The sequence below is a fragment of the Engystomops pustulosus genome, chromosome 4, assembly GCF_040894005.1.
Source record: "Engystomops pustulosus chromosome 4, aEngPut4.maternal, whole genome shotgun sequence".
Classification (NCBI taxonomy): Eukaryota; Metazoa; Chordata; class Amphibia; order Anura; family Leptodactylidae; genus Engystomops; species Engystomops pustulosus.
Window position 1 is genome coordinate 12,973,313 of NC_092414.1, and position 20,175 is coordinate 12,993,487.

General features: G+C 41.9%; 1 protein-coding gene and 1 long non-coding RNA gene across 2 annotated transcripts in view; one reads left to right on the forward strand and one right to left on the reverse strand.

Moving 5' to 3' along the window:
• LOC140126076 (uncharacterized) overlaps window positions 1–9,462 on the reverse strand; it is a 71,029-nt gene extending 61,567 nt beyond the window's left edge. Inside the window, exon 1 of the long non-coding RNA XR_011854751.1 lies at window positions 9,077–9,462. This is a non-coding gene — a long non-coding RNA (uncharacterized lncRNA). The remainder of the gene's footprint in view (window positions 1–9,076) is intronic.
• The window catches only part of CHRM2 (cholinergic receptor muscarinic 2), a 144,717-nt gene that overhangs the window by 48,530 nt on the left and 76,012 nt on the right, over window positions 1–20,175 (forward strand). The window lies entirely within an intron of this gene.

The window sequence follows — 20,175 nt, forward strand, 5'->3', positions numbered from 1 at the left end:
ATCGTCCTGATCTGCTCTCAGTCATGCAGATAACTCATCCGGGTGGGATGACTCTGCTGATGACTCTATTGACTCTTCTTGACTTTTCTGTGTAGAATGTGGCGTCCCACAAAGTCATCTCCGGAATCATGGAGGACATTAGGTTTATTGGGCTGATCCTGTTTTGTAATGATGTTGAGGTGACTCTGCTGTCTTCGCCATCCGATGACAATGAGATGACTCTGCTGATGACTCTGCTGACTCTTCTCGACTTTCCTGTGTAGAATGTGACGTCCTGCAAAGTCATCTCCGGAATCATGGAGGACATTAGGTTTATTGGGCTGATCCTGTTTTCTACTGATGTTGAGGTGACTCTACTGTCTTTGCCATCCGATGACAATGAGATGACTCTGCTGACTCTTCTCTTTAATGACTCAGAGATAGTGAGGTGACACTGTACACCCCACCATCTAGTGATAATACAGTGATTCTGCTGACCCTACACCTAGGAGATGACACCCACTATTTGATAATAATGAGATGGCTCTGCTGATTCTACCTGAGTAGGAATGAGTAGGAAATGACTCTTCTGCTCTTCTGACCCGAGCCTTATATGATATTGACTCTGCTGACCCTACACCTAGGAGATGACTCTGCTGACCCTACACCTAGGAGATGACTCTGCTGACCCTACACCTATGAGATGACACAGCTGACCCTACACCTAGGAGATGACTCTGCTGACCCTACACTGAGGAGATGACTCTGCTGACCCTACACCTAGGAGATGACTCTGCTGACCCTACACCTAGGAGATGATTCTGCTGACCCTACACCTAGGAGATGACTCTGCTGACCCTACACCTAGGAGATGATTCTGCTGACCCTACACCTAGGAGATGACTCTGCTGACCCTACACCTAGGAGATGACTCTGCTGACCCTACCGGTAGGAGATGACTCTGCTGACCCTCCACCTACCGGTAGGAGATGACTCTGCTGACCCTCCACCTAGGAGATGACTCTGCTGACCCTACACCTAGGAGATGACTCTGCTGACCCTACACCTAGGAGATGACTCTGCTGACCCTACACCTAGGAGATGACTCTGCTGACTCTACACCTAGGAGATGACTCTGCTGCCCCTACACCTAGGAGATGACTCTGCTGACCCTACCGGTAGGAGATGACTCTGCTGACCCTCCACCTACCGGTAGGAGATGACTCTGCTGACCCTCCACCTAGGAGATGACTCTGCTGACCCTACACCTAGGAGATGACTCTGCTGACCCTACACCTAGGAGATGACTCTGCTGACCCTACACCTAGGAGATGACTCTGCTGACTCTACACCTAGGAGATGACTCTGCTGACCCTACACCTAGGAGATGACTCTGCTGACCCTACACCTAGGAGATGACTCTGCTGACCCTACACCTAGGAGATGACTCTGCTGACCCTACACCTAGGAGATGACTCTGCTGACCCTACACTGAGGAGATGACTCTGCTGGGTCCAACCTATAAGGAGGTGACTACTGACCCCACCATTTAATAATAATGAGATGACTCCGCTGATTCTACCTTTCAATGATTAGGAAATGACTCTTCTGCTTTTCTGACCCGAATCCTTATATGAGATCGACTCTACTGACCCTACACCTAGGAGATGACTCTGCTGACCCTGCCCTTTTAATGAATAGGAGATAACTGTACCCTTTAATGATAATGAGATGACTCCGTTGACTCCTCCACCTAATGATGATAAGATGACTGTGATGAACTTATCCTTCATTGACTGGTAGATAACCCTGCGATCTCACACTCACAGTATAATGAGATGACGCTTCACCTTTAATGACATCGAGATGACTCTGCTGATCCCACCCTATTATGATAATGAGGAGCCTCTGCTGAAAACACCATTTAATAGTAATGAGATGACTCTGCTCACTCTACACTTTAACGACTAGCCTGTAAGGATAATGTGGTGACTCTACTGACCCTTGCCTTCAATGTCAATGAGATGACTCTGCTCACACTATACGTTAAAGAGAGATGACTCTGCTGACCCTTGACTTCAATGACAATGAGATGACTCTGCTGAGCCTACACTGCTACATACAGGAGATGACTCTGCTTATCCCACCCTCTAATAATAACGAGATGACTCTGCTGACCCGAAACTTTAACAAGTGAGAGATGACTCTGCTGATCCCACCCTCTAATAAGAATGAGGTGACTCTGCTGACCCTACACTTAAATGCCTAGGAAATGACTCTTCCGACCCAAGCCTCTGATGATAATAAAGATGACTCTTCTGGCCACATCCTCTAGTGATACTTCAGCTGATATGTAGCCTCCTCTGCTGACTGTGTCCCGTCCTACACAGCAAAGCCAAAAGTGAATTACAGCCACATTCCTGGACTTTCTTAGCTGGACAGTGTAAAAGACACAAAAATTGATTAAAAAATGGACTAAAATTCATATATTTTGCCTTAAAAAAATATCCCACTGTTCACAAAAGTCATGTGACCCTTCCCTCCGGCTGCAAAATCCTGACCTTGATTTATTATTTTTTTTATTTATTCAGATTTTTTTTTTTTCCGTATTTTTAACAAGTCGCAGTGTCCGGGTCATCGCCCGGAGAGATTTTCCTAGCGGAGAGCGTGAAGCGATGTGACGCGGCGGAGATGAAGATTTCGGCTAATTGGATACTCGTAGCTGTAAGTCTGGATGCGCAGGGCGGCGTCGTATCTCATATGGCGCAATAATGACGGGAAATTATATCACGGATCCATAATTAGCTCCACCAATGACTCACCCTTTACTATATCCGGAGTGCAGAACATCTTAAAGGGGAGGGGGGAAGGGCTGCAGCCGTACACTCAAGATCTGGGGATCCGCTCGGAACTTTACAGATCGCTGTAGCAACCGGCAATGAGAAAGGGGGAGGAGGAGGGCGCAAAATTAGTCAATTTAGACCATTAGTGCAATAATAGGTTCTCTGCAAGAGCTTGTTAAAGGGGTCAGAGCAGACTCTGCTATAGCCACATACAGACAATACATTGACTTCATTAAAGGGGTTGTCCGGACTTGTTTGCTGAGGATAGATTCTGAATGGGGGGATGTGCAACACTGAGACCCCCCTATTAATGTCATCTTCTCTAGTAGTCTGATGTAGCGGGGTTAGGGGATACCATTTTCTCTTTGGGTCTGGGGTAGATATGGGTTAATGCCATCTTCCCTGGTGGTCTAGAGTAAAGGATTGGTTAATGTTTTCCTGCTTTCCTTCTAGTTAAGGGTAGTAAAGGGGTTCATTCCAGCATCTGTGGTCTAGGGTAGAGGATGGTATGTGCCCCTGGTGGTCTATGGTAGAGTATATATATGGGAGCTTCCCTGGTGGTCTAGGGTAGTACAGGATGGGGTAATATCACATTCCCTGGTGGTCTAGGGTAGTACAGGATGGGGTAATATCACATTCCCTGGTGGTCTAGGGTAGTACGAGGATGGGGTAATATCACATTCCCTGGTGATCTAGGGTAGTACAGGATGGGGTAATATCACATTCCCTGGTGGTCTAGGGTAGTACAGGATGGGGTAATATCACATTCCCTGGTGGTCTAGGGTAGTACAGGATGGGGTAATATCACATTCCCTGGTGGTCTAGGGTAGTACAGGATGGGGTAATATCACATTCCCTGGTGGTCTAGGGTAGTACAGGATGGGGTAATATCACATTCCCTGGTGGTCTAGGGTAGTACAGGATGGGGTAATATCACATTCCCTGGTGGTCTAGGGTAGTACAGGATGGGGTAATATCACATTCCCTGGTGGTCTAGGGTAGTACAGGATGGGGTAATATCACATTCCCTGGTGGTCTAGGGTAGACATGTGTGTCTAAGGTGTAGGACGAGTTAATGGCTGCTTCCCTGATGGTTAAGGATGGTAAATAGTTTCACGTCAGCCTCTTTGGTGGTTCAGGGTAGAGGAAGGCTTAATGTCTACTTCCCTGGTGGTCTAGGTTAGAGTGGTAGTTAATGTCTTCTTCCTAGTGGTCTACATTAGTAGAGAATAGATAAATGTAATCTTCCCCGGTGGTCTATAGCAACAGCTGTTTCCCTGGTGGTCTAGAGGAAAGGATGAGTGAATGACTGCCTCCCTGTAGTCTAGGGTAGTAGAAGATTTGTTAATTGCTGCTTGCTTTGTGGTCTAGGGAAGAGGATGTTTTAATGCTCCCTGGTGGTCTTCAGTAGGTGATATGTTAATGTCTGGCTCCCTGGTGGTCTAGAGGAAAGGAGTTAGTGTCTGCCTTCCTAGTGATATAGGGTAGTAGAGGATTTGTTAGTGTCTGCTTCACTGGTGGTCTAGGGTAGAGGACATTTTAATGTATGCCTCCCTGGTGGTCTAGAGGATAAGATGATTTAATGTCTGCCTCCCTGGTGGTCTAGGGTATTAAAGGATTAGTTAATATCTGCCTCCCTGGTGGTCTAGAGGAAAGGATGAGTTTATGTCTGATTCCCTGGTGGTCTGGGGTAGTAGAGGATTTGTTAATGTCTGCTTCTCCGGTGGTCTAGGGTAGTAGAGGGCTTTTTCTCTTGTAGTTTAGGGTCATTAAAGGTGCAATTAGTTGTCTGCCCCCCTAGACATCTATGATACTGTTGAGCTTCGGATAGTCAGTATATAATCGTTGGGGTTCCAACGTGCGGCCCCTGCACTGATCAGCTTTTCTGGTACCCTAAGGGAGCTGGAACCTATACAGTATGTGAAGTATCCCTGGTGGTCTAGGGTAGTGGTCTTCATTGATCTAGAATAGTGAAGGATCATTGCTTCTTTGTCCTGGTGGTCTGGGGGTATCGTAGAGATTAACACTTTCTTTGTTCCTTGGTGATTTTGAGAAATTGAAGGGGCTTACTCTCATTTCCCTGGTGGTCTAGAGTGATGGAGTGTTTAGTGTGCGCTGTCTCACGGTTCATGGGTTCTATCAGTAACCATGTGAGATCGCTGTGTTTGTGCTAATGACCAGGATTGGGGAACAGTCGGGTTATTAGGAACATGGGGGGGGCTCTGCGCAGGGCATCCTAAGGTCGGCGCTGATTAGGTTGTAGATTTTCCCCGCCATCCAGTGCATTGCTCTCTGTGTAACAGGAGGAGGACCTGGGCGCTGTGCCGCGCGGCTTTTATGTTGATTTTTAACCCTCGGCGCGCTCCTCGCAGCTCCTGAGCTAAATAATGAATTATCCGTCTTAATTAGAGATGTGTGTATTGTAGGGTGTGCGACGCGGAGAGCCTTACACTGTATCACATACACTGTATAACGTGTTACTTACCCCCCGGGGCGATGAAGAGGCCTGAATAATTCAGAGCCTGCCGCTGCATTACTTAGGGCCTCCGTGCGCTATTGTCAGGGGGGCTGCATTGCTAAATATACTCGGGGCTACAACTGCTGGAAAATATTATTATTATGGACACTAACGAGCAGTCGTTTCTATATGTAATCGTTGGGCTCTCGATCGTTGATTTCAATAATCGCGATGTAATTCCTCGTTTAGCCTGCGGAGGCGCTGCAGGGAATTTAAATACAGGATTTGATGTTTGTTTCTCCATTATTAGTGGGACCAGGACAACATTATAGATAAAGGGGGAAGCTCAGACGTTTCCTTCCCAACACCAATGCTTGGGACTTCGGTATCTTCTACTCTCGATTCCTTGACTGATCTCCTGGACTTGACTTTTATACTCACTCCAGCGAGGGCCAAGGATAAACCTGGCGTTGCGTTTTATGAGACCTAGGATGGAAGCCTTATCCATTTTGGGTGCTCAACTTTTGACCAATTGTTGGCCAAATTATCAAAATGGTTATGGTAGACATTCAACCAAAGTCTTCTCTAGAATTTAGCACTGGACCTCTAGCGTAGAATAGGTTACACCAGAGACAATCCCAATGACATGGACATTCCTTTCTACTCAACTTTCGACCAATTGTTGGCCAAGTTATCAAAATAGTTGTGGTAGACGTTCATCCAAAGTCTTCTCCTCTAGACCTTAGCACTGGACTCTAAAAATGGACCTCTAGCGTAGTGCAGGCTAAACCAGAGACAATCGCAGTGACATGGACATTCCTTTCTGCTCAACTTTCGATCAATTATTGGCCAAATTATCAAAATAATTGTGATAGACGTTCATCCAAAGCCTTCTTCTCTAGAATTTAGCACTGGACCTCTAGCATAGTAAAGGCTAAACCAGAGACATTCCCAGTGACATGGACACTCCTTTATACTAAACTTTCGACCAATTGTTGGCCATGTTATGAAAATGGTTATGGTAGACATTCATCCAAAGTCTTCTCCTCTAGACCTCAACACTGGACTCTCAAACTGGACCTCAAGCATAGTACAGGCTAAACCGGAGACATTCCCAGTGACATGGACACTCCTTTCTCCTCAACTTTCGATCAATTATTGGCCAAATTATCAAAATAGTTATGGTAGACATACATCCAAAGTCTTCTCCTCTAGACTTTAGCACTGGACCTCTAGCATAGTAAAGGCTAAACCAGAGACAATCGCAGTGACATGGACATTCCTTTATACTCAACTTTCGACCAATTGTTGGCCAAATTATCAAAATAGTTGTGGTAGACGTTCATCCAAAGTCTTCTCTAGACTTTAGGCTATACCAGAGACAATCCCAGTGACAGGAACATTCCTTTCTACTCAACTTTCGACCAATTGTTGGCCATATTATCAAAATGGTTATGGTAGACATTCAACCAAAGTCTTCTCCTCTAGACCTTAGCACTGGACTCTAAAAATGGACCTCTAACGTAGTACAGGCTAAACCAGAGACAATCCCAGTGACATGGACACTCCTTTATACTCAACTTTCGACCAATTGTTGGCCAAATTATCAAAATGGTTATGGTAGACATTCATCCAAGGTCTTACCATCTAGACCTCAACACTGGACTCTCAAACTGGACCCCAAGCACAGAGACATTCCCAGTGACACAAACACTCCTTTATGCACAACTTTCGGCAAAATTCTATAGATTATTGTAGACATTAATCTAAAGTCTTCTCCAGACTCATAAATGGGACTATAAAGACTTCTACTGGTAGCAGCATGGCTTAGGTTAAACCTTTTCACCACGTAGAAGGGTAGAATCCTCCTCCATTTGAAACAGAAGTTCTTCACAACTTTCAACCAAAAGTTGGCCCAATTCTCAAGAACGTTGTCGACATTTGGGGTAATTTATCATGTACCACAACTGCACCAAACATAGACAAAGGTTAGAAACCTCCTACATCTTAGATAACTATTGACCAATAGTTGGCCAACTGGTCAAGAGTTTTGAAGACATTCATTTAACGACGTCTCCTCCAAAGACCTAGACCTAGACTTTTGGGCTGGTTATAGCGTACGGCATGGCACAGGTTAAACCTCTTCCACCGTTCCCTATTTTCACTGTGACAGAGGGTGGATGCCGGTGCCTCAAATCGAATAAAGAATGTAATCAGTCCCCTGTCTCCTTGTATTATCTTCCCACCGCTTTCTTATGTGCAGAAACCTCAGCTCATTTACTCGTGACAGAAACTCTACGACATTTCCTTGTGGGGGAACCCCCCATCAGGTAGAATTCACATCATGGTCCAACGCTTCGTGGCTCGGCAGCGGAGCACTTGGCTCTTTTGTAGGTTTTGTGTGACAATAGCATTGCACCACAGGAGCTGACAGCTGATAAGGACCTCTCCGTGCCTGCACATTCTCATGAGCAGATCTCTCAGGCTTAGATAATGTTTGATCCTTGGATGTTTTCCATATCTGAGAGACGTCTATTTTCCATTCTACGTATGGATTCCTGCCAGGGACGGGTCACTCCTGAGATAGGGGGCCGGCAAGTTGAGTGTGGATTGTGAATACTAATAGACTTCTACATTTAATGTATTTGTGGTGGAACCAGTTGTGAATGAGGTCAATGGATTGGGTCAACTAACCAATGTTGGTTCTTTGGTGGTCCCATACATTAGATGAACGTCAGACCATCTTCTACATATAATGGTCTCCAAACTCTTCCTGGGGCAAGAACATTTGAACATGTTGAAATCCACACCCTGAAATTTACCATAAAGGGGGAGTCGGGAACCACCATGGAAGATCTAGAAGGAGAATATTCCATTCTTTCTATCGATAACACATAGGGAAAGCTTCATGGCTCTAGAGGAGTTTGGAGGATCTAGAAGCTGAAGACCATGTCCGATTGAACGTTGCCATGAATATAGGTTGGTTCTCTGGTGGGTTAGAGCAGTGAAGAAGTGAATACTAAAATCCTCGTTGGTCTAGGGGTAAATTGTGGGTTCTTCTCTGGGCTTATGAACATCTAAACCAACAGCACATGTTTTAAGCCTACCATATTTACCGAACATGTTCACCAATTCCGAACGAATGGGACAAACCAAGAAGGGAACCCACCACCACCATCCCGTATAAAGAGGAGTTATTTTGGAGACAAATCTTTGAGGTGCTTCTACCTGTTGCTATGCAAGTTTAAAGTGTATATCTTAGTAAAACGTTGGGTTGTCCAAAGTTGCCGAGACTGACCCGAGTTCCCGAGAAAGTTCCCGAGAGGTATATCAGTTTTCATTGAAGTTAAGAAGTTTTGGAAACCCAATATAGTGATATGGCCATAAGGATCTGTAGCTCCACAGATTGTTCTACTAACCGTTGGCTTGGACAACCTGGGAAAATGTGATGTCAATCGAGCAATCGAAACCCCAAACCCTACTGTGCTCCATCCTACAAGAAGGATGAGAACTCGTCTGGGGTGCAGATGGTATGATGATGTCGTTGAGGCCATCTGCTTTGACCTTGAGGTTCAAAAATTTGTATCCTCCTGGCTAAACCAAGAAGGAAGACCAAGACCATGAAGACTAATATATTGAAGACTATGGAGACCAATATCTAGAAGGCCAAGAATGGAAAGGAACTTGGAAGCCCCAACAATATGAATGTGTTTTTGGACAACCCATTCATACATGTTGTTCATACTTTATCAAAATAGATATTTTGGAATATTCTAGGAGAAGAAGAATTTCTGACCTGTCCCAGTAGACGCCTCATTCTCATCTATCACGTCCAAAGGTTGACGATTCCGAATATGGTTTCTCCCGCTCGGATAATATATGGCAGTCTGATATCAGCGGGGAGATGTTATTGATTGAGCGGTGTTGGGCCGCGGTTAGGAGGAATTAGTCCGCCGCTGTTTTACAGTTTGCAGCTGATGTATATACGTGAGGAGCATACCGAGCGGGGGGGTGACGGATGAGTGGTCTGTCCTCCGTCCATCACAAAGCCTTCATAATAGTGAAATGAAGAGGACAGGAATCGCAAGGCGTCCATCAGAGGCAGAGAGCGTGAAGAAGATAAACCGTAATATATTCAGGTCAAACCTAAGACTCCAGAAGAATCTATTCATATATCTGTCTATCTATACATGCAGATCCATATACCTTCTGCATATTACACTTCTACCTAAGCGATTTGGGGCAGATTTATCCCAACTTGTGCACCTGAAAACAGGTACAAGACATGACTTCTGTGTCATTCCCAGTGCAAAGGCCGGGAATTGCTACTTCTACCCCCTCTAGTATTATAGTAGTTATATTCCTGTACATAGGGGGTAGTATTATAGTAGTTATATTCCTGTACATAGGGGGCAGTATTATAGTAGTTATATTCTTGAACATAGGGAGCAGTATTATAGTAGTTATATTCTTGTACATAGGGGGCAGTATTATAGTAGTTATATTCTTGTACATAGGGGGCAGTATTATAGTAGTTATATTCCTGTACATAGGGGGCAGTATTATAGTAGTTATATTCTTGTACATAGGGGGCAGTATTATAGTAGTTATATCCTTGTACATTGGGGGCAGTATTATAGTAGTTATATTCCTGTACATAGGGGGCAGTATTATAGTAGTTATATTCCTGTACATAGGGGGCAGTATTATAGTAGTTATATTCTTGTACATAGGGGGCAGTATTATAGTAGTTATATTCTTGTACATAGGGGGCAGTATTATAGTAGTTATATTCTTGTACATAGGGGGCAGTATTATAGTAGTTATATTCTTGTACATAGGGGGTAGTATTATAGTAGTTATATTCCTGTACATAGGGGGCAGTATTATAGTAGTTATATTCCTGTACATAGGGGGCAGTATTATAGTAGTTATATTCCTGTACATAGGGGGCAGTATTATAGTAGTTATATTCTTGTACATAGGGGGCAGTATTATAGTAGTTATATTCTTGTACATAGGGGGTAGTATTATAGTAGTTATATTCCTGTACATAGGGGGCAGTGTTATAGTAGTTATATTCTTGTACATAGGGGGCAGTATTATAGTAGTTATATTCTTGTACATAGGGGACAGTATTATAGTAGTTATTTTCCTGTACATAGGGGCAGTATTATAGCAGTTATATTCTTGTACATAGGGGGCAGTATTATAGTAGTTATATTCTTGTACATAGGGGGTAGTATTATAGTAGTTATATTCCTGTACATAGGGGGCAGTATTATAGTAGTTATATTCCTGTACATAGGGGGCAGTATTATAGTAGTTATATTCTTGTACATAGGAGGCAGTATTATAGTAGTTATATTCCTGTACATAGGGGGCAGTATTATAGTAGTTATATTCCTGTACATAGGGGGCAGTATTATAGTAGTTATATTCTTGTACATAGGGGGCAGTATTATAGTAGTTATATCCTTGTACATTGGGGGCAGTATTATAGTAGTTATATTCCTGTACATAGGGGGCAGTATTATAGTAGTTATATTCTTGTACATAGGGGCAGTATTATAGTAGTTATATTCCTGTACATAGGGGGCAGTATTATAGTAGTTATATTCTTGTACATAGGGGGCAGTATTATAGTAGTTATATTCTTGTACATAGGGGGCAGTATTATAGTAGTTATATTCTTGTACATAGGGGGCAGTATTATAGTAGTTATATTCTTGTACATAGGGGGTAGTATTATAGTAGTTATATTCCTGTACATAGGGGGCAGTGTTATAGTAGTTATATTCCTGTACATAGGGGGCAGTATTATAGTAGTTATATTCTTGTACATAGGGGGCAGTATTATAGTAGTTATATTCTTGTACATAGGGGGCAGTATTATAGTAGTTATATTCCTGTACATAGGGGGCAGTATTATAGTAGTTATATTCTTGTACATAGGGGGCAGTATTATAGTAGTTATATTCCTGTACATAGGGGGCAGTATTATAGTAGTTCTATTCCTGTACATAGGGGGCAGTATTATAGTAGTTATATTCTTGTACATAGGGGGCAGTATTATAGTAGTTATATTCTTGTACATAGGGGGCAGTATTATAGTAGTTATATCCTTGTACATAGGGGCAGTATTATAGTAGTTATATTCTTGTACATAGGGGGCAGTATTATAGTAGTTATATTCCTGTACATAGGGGGCAGTATTATAGTAGTTATATTCTTGTACATAGGGGGCAGTATTATAGTAGTTATATTCTTGTACATAGGGGGTAGTATTATAGTAGTTATATTCCTGTACATAGGGGGCAGTGTTATAGTAGTTATATTCTTGTACATAGGGGGCAGTATTATAGTAGTTATATTCTTGTACATAGGGGACAGTATTATAGTAGTTATATTCTTGTACATAGGGGGCAGTATTATAGTAGTTATATTCTTGTACATAGGGGGTAGTATTATAGTAGTTATATTCCTGTACATAGGGGGCAGTATTATAGTAGTTATATTCCTGTACATAGGGGGCAGTATTATAGTAGTTATATTCTTGTACATAGGAGGCAGTATTATAGTAGTTATATTCCTGTACATAGGGGGCAGTATTATAGTAGTTATATTCCTGTACATAGGGGGCAGTATTATAGTAGTTATATACTTGTACATAGGGGGCAGTATTATAGTAATTATATTCTTGTACATAGGGGGCAGTATTATAGTAGTTATAGTCTTGTACATAGGGAGCAGTATTATAGTAGTTATATTCTTGCACATAGGGGGCAGTATTATAGTAGTTATATTCTTGTACATAGGGGGCAGTATTATAGTAGTTATATTCTTGTACATAGGGGCAGTATTATAGTAGTTATATTCTTGTACATAGGGGGCAGTATTATAGTAGTTATATTCTTGTACATAGGAGGCAGTATTATAGTAGTTATATTCCTGTACATAGGGGGCAGTATTATAGTAGTTATATTCCTGTACATAGGGGGCAGTATGACTAGTATTACTAGATCTATAGTTGTGAAAACGTATGAATTCTGCACATTGATTGTGCGGCATGTATCATTTTTTATAAATGTACAGTTATTAGAAAGATTAGTATTATTTTTCATGCTAAATTGAGCAGTTATCTACTGTAGCGATACGGTGGGTTATTAGTTACAGTATTCAGAAACTGTTACTGTCTCTGATCGGTTTTCCATGGATCGTCCGCACAGAGATGTAGATGGATAGGACTGTGAATTAGTGGCCCCATAAATATGATTGTGGATGGTCCCTATATGTTATATGTGATATATTACTCCCCTTCTGTCTTATGTTATTGCTATAATAAGTTATCGCTCCTCTCTGATAAGCCTGAGTGCTCCGCTTATAGAGCCCTGAGACATATGGTTATTAACTCCTTAAATAACACTATACGTCATACCCTATGACGGGGGACATAATGGCTTTACTATCTGTGCCTGACACATTGAAAGTGTCATTGTCTAATGAATTGACTTCGAGGAATTCTCCATTGAGCTCTTCATTGAATGTGTCCTCGGTGTAGATCTTTAGAAGCGCAGAAACGTGATAGTTCTCCTACGGGGGGATCCACGATCCTAATCTTTTTGCCGTCTTTGCTCAACTTGTACTCATGAGCAGCTTTTCTGGTAAGCTTAAGGTCATAGTAGTCAGTGGATTGTCTATTAAAGAACTGAACTCAACTTAGTCAATAGATTGTCCACCGCAGGACCCAAGGGCTGGTAGAAGACCTTCATGCTTTGTCCTGGGCAGAAAATCATCTTTGTCAGTAGACTTTCCATTGTGGAAACCAAGAGTGGTCTGAGGAACACCTCAGTCAATAGATTGTCCACCACAGAACCCAAGGGCTGGCAGAAGACCTTCATGGTTGGTCCTGGGCAGAAGATCATCTTCATCAGTAGACTTTCCATTGTGGAGACCAAGAGTGGTCTGAGGAACACCTCAGTCAATAGAATGTCCACCATAGAACCCAAGGGCTGACGGAAGACCTTCATGGTTTGTCCCTCATAGAAACCAAAGCTGGCCAGATGTTCCTCTTAGTCAGTAGACTTTCCAATGTGGAAACCAAGGGTGGGCTGAGGAACATCTCAGTCCATGGAATGTCCAGTGACTGACCCTTTTGCCAATGCATGCTAGTAGATGACCCTAATCCAGTGGATGCCCTTTAATGTCTATTGGCCAAAGTATGTTCAAAAGCTGGTAAAAACATCCAAAGTCAAATACTAAGGACTTAGTACTAAGGACCCAAAGTTAAATAGGTTCATGAAGACTATTCATTGGTGTTTTATTCTTAGGGTGGCCACCAGTGTGTGGTCCACAGAAATTCACACTGTTGGATCTCCACCAATCGGGAAAACCAGCTAATATGAGATTTAGAAGAATGTTGTAGTGTGCCACAACATTGACGGGGACTCCCACCAATCAGAACAAGTAACTTATTGGATGTTTACAGGAATGTGGGCCTCAGTAGACATTGAAGAGACTATGTAGATGTTCTCCAGCATCTTAGCATCTATTTTCTCCTGAGAAATGGTCACTTATGTTTAGTTCACTCTAGTACTCCCACCAGTCTGAACCAGTGTCTGATTGGATGTTTAGAAGAACGTGGTGCTGAGAAGACATTGAATGGACCATGTTGATATTCTCCATTACTTTAACGTTGATAGCTTCTCCTGAGAATAGGTCAGAAATGTTTGGTCCATTGGTAGTCACCCTCTGGGACTCTCACCAATCAGAACAAGTGGCTTCCTAGAGGTTAAGAAGAATGTGGTCCTGAGTAGACACTGAATGGACCATGTAGATGTTCTCCAGCATCTTAGCATTGAAGCCTTCTCCTGAGAATAGGTCACTAATGTTTGGTTGATTGGGTTCCCCACTCTAGGACTCCCACCAGTCAGAACAAGTGTCACATTGGACGTTTAGTAGAATGTGGTGTCGAGAAGACACTGAATGGACCATGTAGATGTTCTCTAGCACTTTAACATTGATGGTTTCTCCGGAGAATAGGTCACTAATGTTTGGTTGATTGGGTTCCCCACTCTAGGACTCCCACCAGTCAGAACAAGTGTCACATTGGACGTTTAGTAGAATGTGGTGTCGAGAAGACACTGAATGGACCATGTAGATGTTCTCTAGCACTTTAACATTGATGGTTTCTCCGGAGAATAGGTCACTAATGTTTGGTTGATTGGGTTCCACACTCTAGAACTCCCACCGGTCAAAACAAGTGTCACATTGGAAGTTTAGTAGAATGTGGTGTCGAGAAGACTTTGAAGGAACCATGTAGATGTTCTTCAGCACCTTAGCATTGATGGTTTCTCCTGAGAATAGGTTGATAACTTTTGGTCCATTGGTAGTCACCCTCTGGGACCTCACTAATCACAACAAGTGGCTGCCTAGACATGTCTTCTCCTGAGAATAGGTCACTAATGTGTTAATTAGTAGATCGGATTCCCCACTCTAGGACTCCCACCAGTCAGAACAAGTGTCACAGTGGAAGTTTAGTATATTTGGGTTTCGAGAAGACGTTGCAGGAACCATGTAGATGTTCTCCAGCACTTTAGCATTGATGGTTTCTCCTGAGAATAGGTCAATAAGTTCTGGTCCATTGGTAGTCCCCCTCTGGGACTCTCACCAATCAGAACAAGTGGCTTCCTAGAGATTTAGAAGACTGTGGTCCTGAGTAGACACTGAATGGACCATGTAGATGTTCTCCAGCATCTTAGCATTGGTGCCTTCTCCTGAGAATAGGTCAGTAATGTTTGGTTGGTTGGGTTCCCCACTCTAGGACTCCCACCGGTCAGAACAAGTGTCACATTGGACGTTTAGTAGAATGTGGTGTCGAGAAGACTTTGAAGGAACCATGTAGATGTTCTTCAGCACTTTAGCATTGATGGTTTCTCCTGAGAATAGGTCGATAACTTTTGGTCCATTGGTAGTCACCCTCTGGGACCTCACCAATCAGAACAAGAGGCTTACTAGAGGTTTAGAAGAATGTGGCCATGAGAAGACATTGAAGGGACTATGTAGATGTTCTCCAGCTCTTTAGCATTGATGGTTTCTTCTTAGAAAAGGTCTCTAATGTTTGATCCATCCTGATCTGCAAGAAAAGAAGTTTTACGGTGACATTCAGAATTGGAATCCTACTAAATGTATCTATTTATTCAGACAAAGTTGGGTGATTAGTCCTACAGAAGTCATAATGACCCCCTTATCCATCTCTATGACTCTCTAAATTGCGTTCATTCTTCCGAAACGTTCTGTGCATCTTAGTTAATTGCAATGGAGATGGTAACGTGGGAAGAGATGACAGGCGGCGACAATGATAGAATATTCCGTCTCCCACACAGACTCTCGGGGACGAGGTATCTCACAGATAATATATAGCGCAGGATTATCCGCCGATCCTGCAGAGATACGAGGCGGCGGATCCAATCATAAGGATCTGATTAGGCGCCATTAATATTCATGGAAACTCTAGGTCGGGGGTCCGATGGATATTACATGGAAGGTATAGATATCCTATAATAGACACTTATAGACGTAGTTACTTAAAGGGATTGTTCAGATGGGTAACCCCTCTAATCCTGGTGACAAGCAGGGGTTCCACTGCCGTAATTACAATATTAGTGATTAAATCCCAGGTCTTACCTATCCCGCAGCTGAGGATTTGTTACAATGGATCAGCGCAGTCAAGATTGGAAACAACTGTAACAAAGCATCATCTGTGATAAGTATTTAGGTTGGATCACCGTGAGATTTGTGCACCTGAAGTCTCATTTTTCCGTGTCAGCGATGAGCGTTACCTTATAGATGGAGGACGCCGTCCTCTCCTCCCTGTCCTCTCCTCCCTGTCCTCTCCTCCCGGTCCTCTCCTCCCCGTCCTCTCCTCCCCGTCCTCTCCAGCCTCCCAGAATATTGTCCGTGTGTAACTGAGGACCGGAAAGGATTAGAGAGATAACAGGAGGAAGGACAAGAGATTACTGCACAGTCCTGAGCCGCAGCACTGCAAGGTGTCATATAGATAGATAGATAGATAGATATGAGATAGATAGATAGATAGATAGATAGATAGATATGAGATAGATAGGTAGATAGATAGGAGATAGATAGATAGATAGATAGATAGATAGATAGATAGATATGAGATAGATAGATAGATAGATAGGAGATATGAGATAGATAGATAGATAGATAGATAGATAGATATGAGATAGATATGAGATAGATAGATAGATAGATAGATAGATAGATAGATAGGAGATAGATAGATAGATAGGAGATAGATAGATAGATAGATATGAGATAGATAGGAGATAGATAGATAGATAGATATGAGATAGATATGAGATAGATAGATAGATAGATAGATATGAGATAGATAGATAGATAGATAGATAGATATGAGATAGATAGATAGGAGATAGATAGATAGATAGATAGATATGAGATAGATAGGAGATAGATAGATAGATAGATAGATATGAGATAGATAGATAGGAGATAGATAGATAGATAGATAGATAGATAGATAGGAGATAGATAGGAGATAGATAGACATGAGATAGATAGATATGAGATAGATAGATAGGAGATAGATAGATAGATAGATAGATAGATATGAGATAGATAGATATGAGATAGATAGATATGAGATAGATAGATAGATAGATAGATAGATAGGAGATATGAGATAGATAGATAGATAGATAGATAGATATGAGATAGATATGAGATAGATAGATAGATAGATAGGAGATAGATAGATAGATAGGAGATAGATAGATAGATAGATAGATAGATAGATAGATAGATAGATAGATAGATAGATAGATAGATAGATAGATAGGAGATAGATAGGAGATAGATAGATAGATAGATATGAGATAGATATGAGATAGATAGATAGATAGATAGATAGATAGATAGATAGATATGAGATAGATAGATAGATAGATAGATATGAGATAGATAGATAGGAGATAGATAGATAGATATGAGATAGATAGGAGATAGATAGATATGAGATAGATAGATAGATAGATAGATAGATATGAGATAGATAGATAGGAGATAGATAGATAGATAGATGGATATGAGATAGATAGGAGATAGATAGATATGAGATAGATAGGAGATAGATAGATATGAGATAGATAGGAGATAGATAGATCTGAGATAGATATATATGAGATAGATAGATAGGAGATAGATAGATAGATAGATAGATAGATAGATAGATATGAGATAGACAGATAGATAGATATGAGATAGATAGATATGAGATAGATATGAGATAGATAGGAGATAGATAGATATGAGATACATAGATAGATAGATAGATATGAGATATGAGATAGATAGATAGATAGATAGATAGATAGATAGATATGAGATAGATAGGAGATAGATAGATATGAGATAGATAGAGGACGTGTCCTGTCCTGACCTCTTGATATGAATGGATGATGTGTAATACCTCATTTCCCCTGTGGGGGAGCTATAGGGGAGGTGAAGGTGTAATACCACAGATATAATCAGACTATTATAACGCTCCCTCCTCCTGCAGATGTCAGTAGATTATTACACATGCTGCTGGGTCACAGTGATGCATGGAGCCCCACATCCCGGCTTCTTCTGGATGTATACGGAGTCGGGACAAGCCGAAGCTGCGGAGGTCAGTGACATCCTCCCCTGCGCTGGCGCCATTGTTACCCCTCGCTCTGTAGATAGAGCAGATGGAGGTGTCTTCTGATTACCCATCATTACCGCAGTAATTGGCCCATAAAGTGTTATCCTAAGGAAGAACTTCTGGAATATGGCAGCCTGGTATAACCTGGGTATGTGTAGTGATATATGTACAGCCGGTATAACCTGGGTATGTGTAGTGATATATGTACAGCCGGTATAACCTGGGTATGTGTAGTGATATATGTACAGCCGGTATAACCTGGGTATGTGTAGTGATATATGTAAAGCCGGTATAACCTGGGTATGTATAGTGATATATGTACAGCCGGTATAACCTGGGTATGTGTAGTGATATATGTACAGCCGGTATAACCTGGGTATGTGTAGTGATATATGTACAGCCGGTATAACCTGGGTATGTGTAGTGATATATGTACAGCCGGTATAACCTGGGTGTGTGCAGTGATATATGTACAGCTGGTATAACCTGGGTATGTGTAGTGATATATGTACAGCCGGTATAACCTGGGTATGTGTAGTGATATATGTACAGCCGGTATAACCTGGGTATGTATAGTGATATATGTACAGCCGGTATAACCTGGGTATGTATAGTGATATATGTACAGATGGTATAACCTGGGTATGTATAGTGATATATGTACAGCCGGTATAACCTGGGTATGTATAGTGATATATGTACAGCCGGTATAACCTGGGTATGTGTAGTGATATATGTACAGCCGGTATAACCTGGGTATGTGTAGTGATATATGTACAGCTGGTATAACCTGGGTGTGTGCAGTGATATATGTACAGCTGGTATAACCTGGGTATGTGTAGTGATATATGTACAGCCGGTATAACCTGGGTATGTGTAGTGTTATATGTACAGCTGGTATAACCTGGGTATGTGTAGTGATATATGTACAGCTGGTATAACCTGGGTATGTATAGTGATATATGTACAGCCGGTATAACCCTGGTATGTATAGTGATATATGTACAGCCGGTATAACCTGGGTATGTGCAGTGATATATATACAGCCGTTATAACCTGGGTATGTGTACTGATATATGTACAGCTGGTATAACCTGGGTATGTGTAGTGATATATGTACAGCTGTTATAACCTGGGTATGTATAGTTATATATGTACAGCCGGTATAACCTGGGTAGGTATAGTGATATATGTACAGCTGGTATAACCTGGGTATGTATAGTGATACATGTATATCTGGTATAACCTGGGTATGTATAGTGATATATGTACAGCCGGTATAACCTGGGTATGTGTAGTGATATATGTACAGCTGGTATAACCTGGGTGTGTGCAGTGATATATGTACAGCTGGTATAACCTGGGTATGTGTAGTGATATATGTACAGCCGGTATAACCTGGGTATGTGTAGTGTTATATGTACAGCTGGTATAACCTGGGTATGTGTAGTGATATATGTACAGCCGGTATAACCTGGGTATGTGTACTGATATATGTACAGCTGGTATAACCTGGGTATGTGTAGTGATATATGTACAGCTGTTATAACCTGGGTATGTATAGTTATATATGTACAGCCGGTATAACCTGGGTAGGTATAGTGATATATGTACAGCTGGTATAACCTGGGTATGTATAGTGATACATGTATATCTGGTATAACCTGGGTATGTATAGTGATATATGTACAGCCGGTATAACCTGGGTATGTATAGTGATATATGTACATCCAGTATAACCTGGGTATGTATAGTGATATATGTACAGCCGGTATAACCTGGGGATCTCCTGTATATAATGATATATGTACAGCGGGTATAACCTGGGGATCTCCTGTATATAATGATATATGTACAGCCGGTATAACCTGGGGATCTCCTGTATATAATGATATATGTACAGCTGGTATAACCTGGGGGTCTCCTGTATATAATGATATATGTACAGCTGGTATAACCTGGGGATCTCCTGTATATAATGATATATGTACAGCCGGTATAACCTGGGGATCTCCTGTATATAATGATATATGTACAGCCGGTATAACCTGGGGATCTCCTGTATATAGTGATATATGTACAGCCGGTATAACCTGGGTATGTATAGTGATATATGTACAGCCGGTATAACCTGGGTATGTGTAGTGATATATGTACAGCTGTTATAA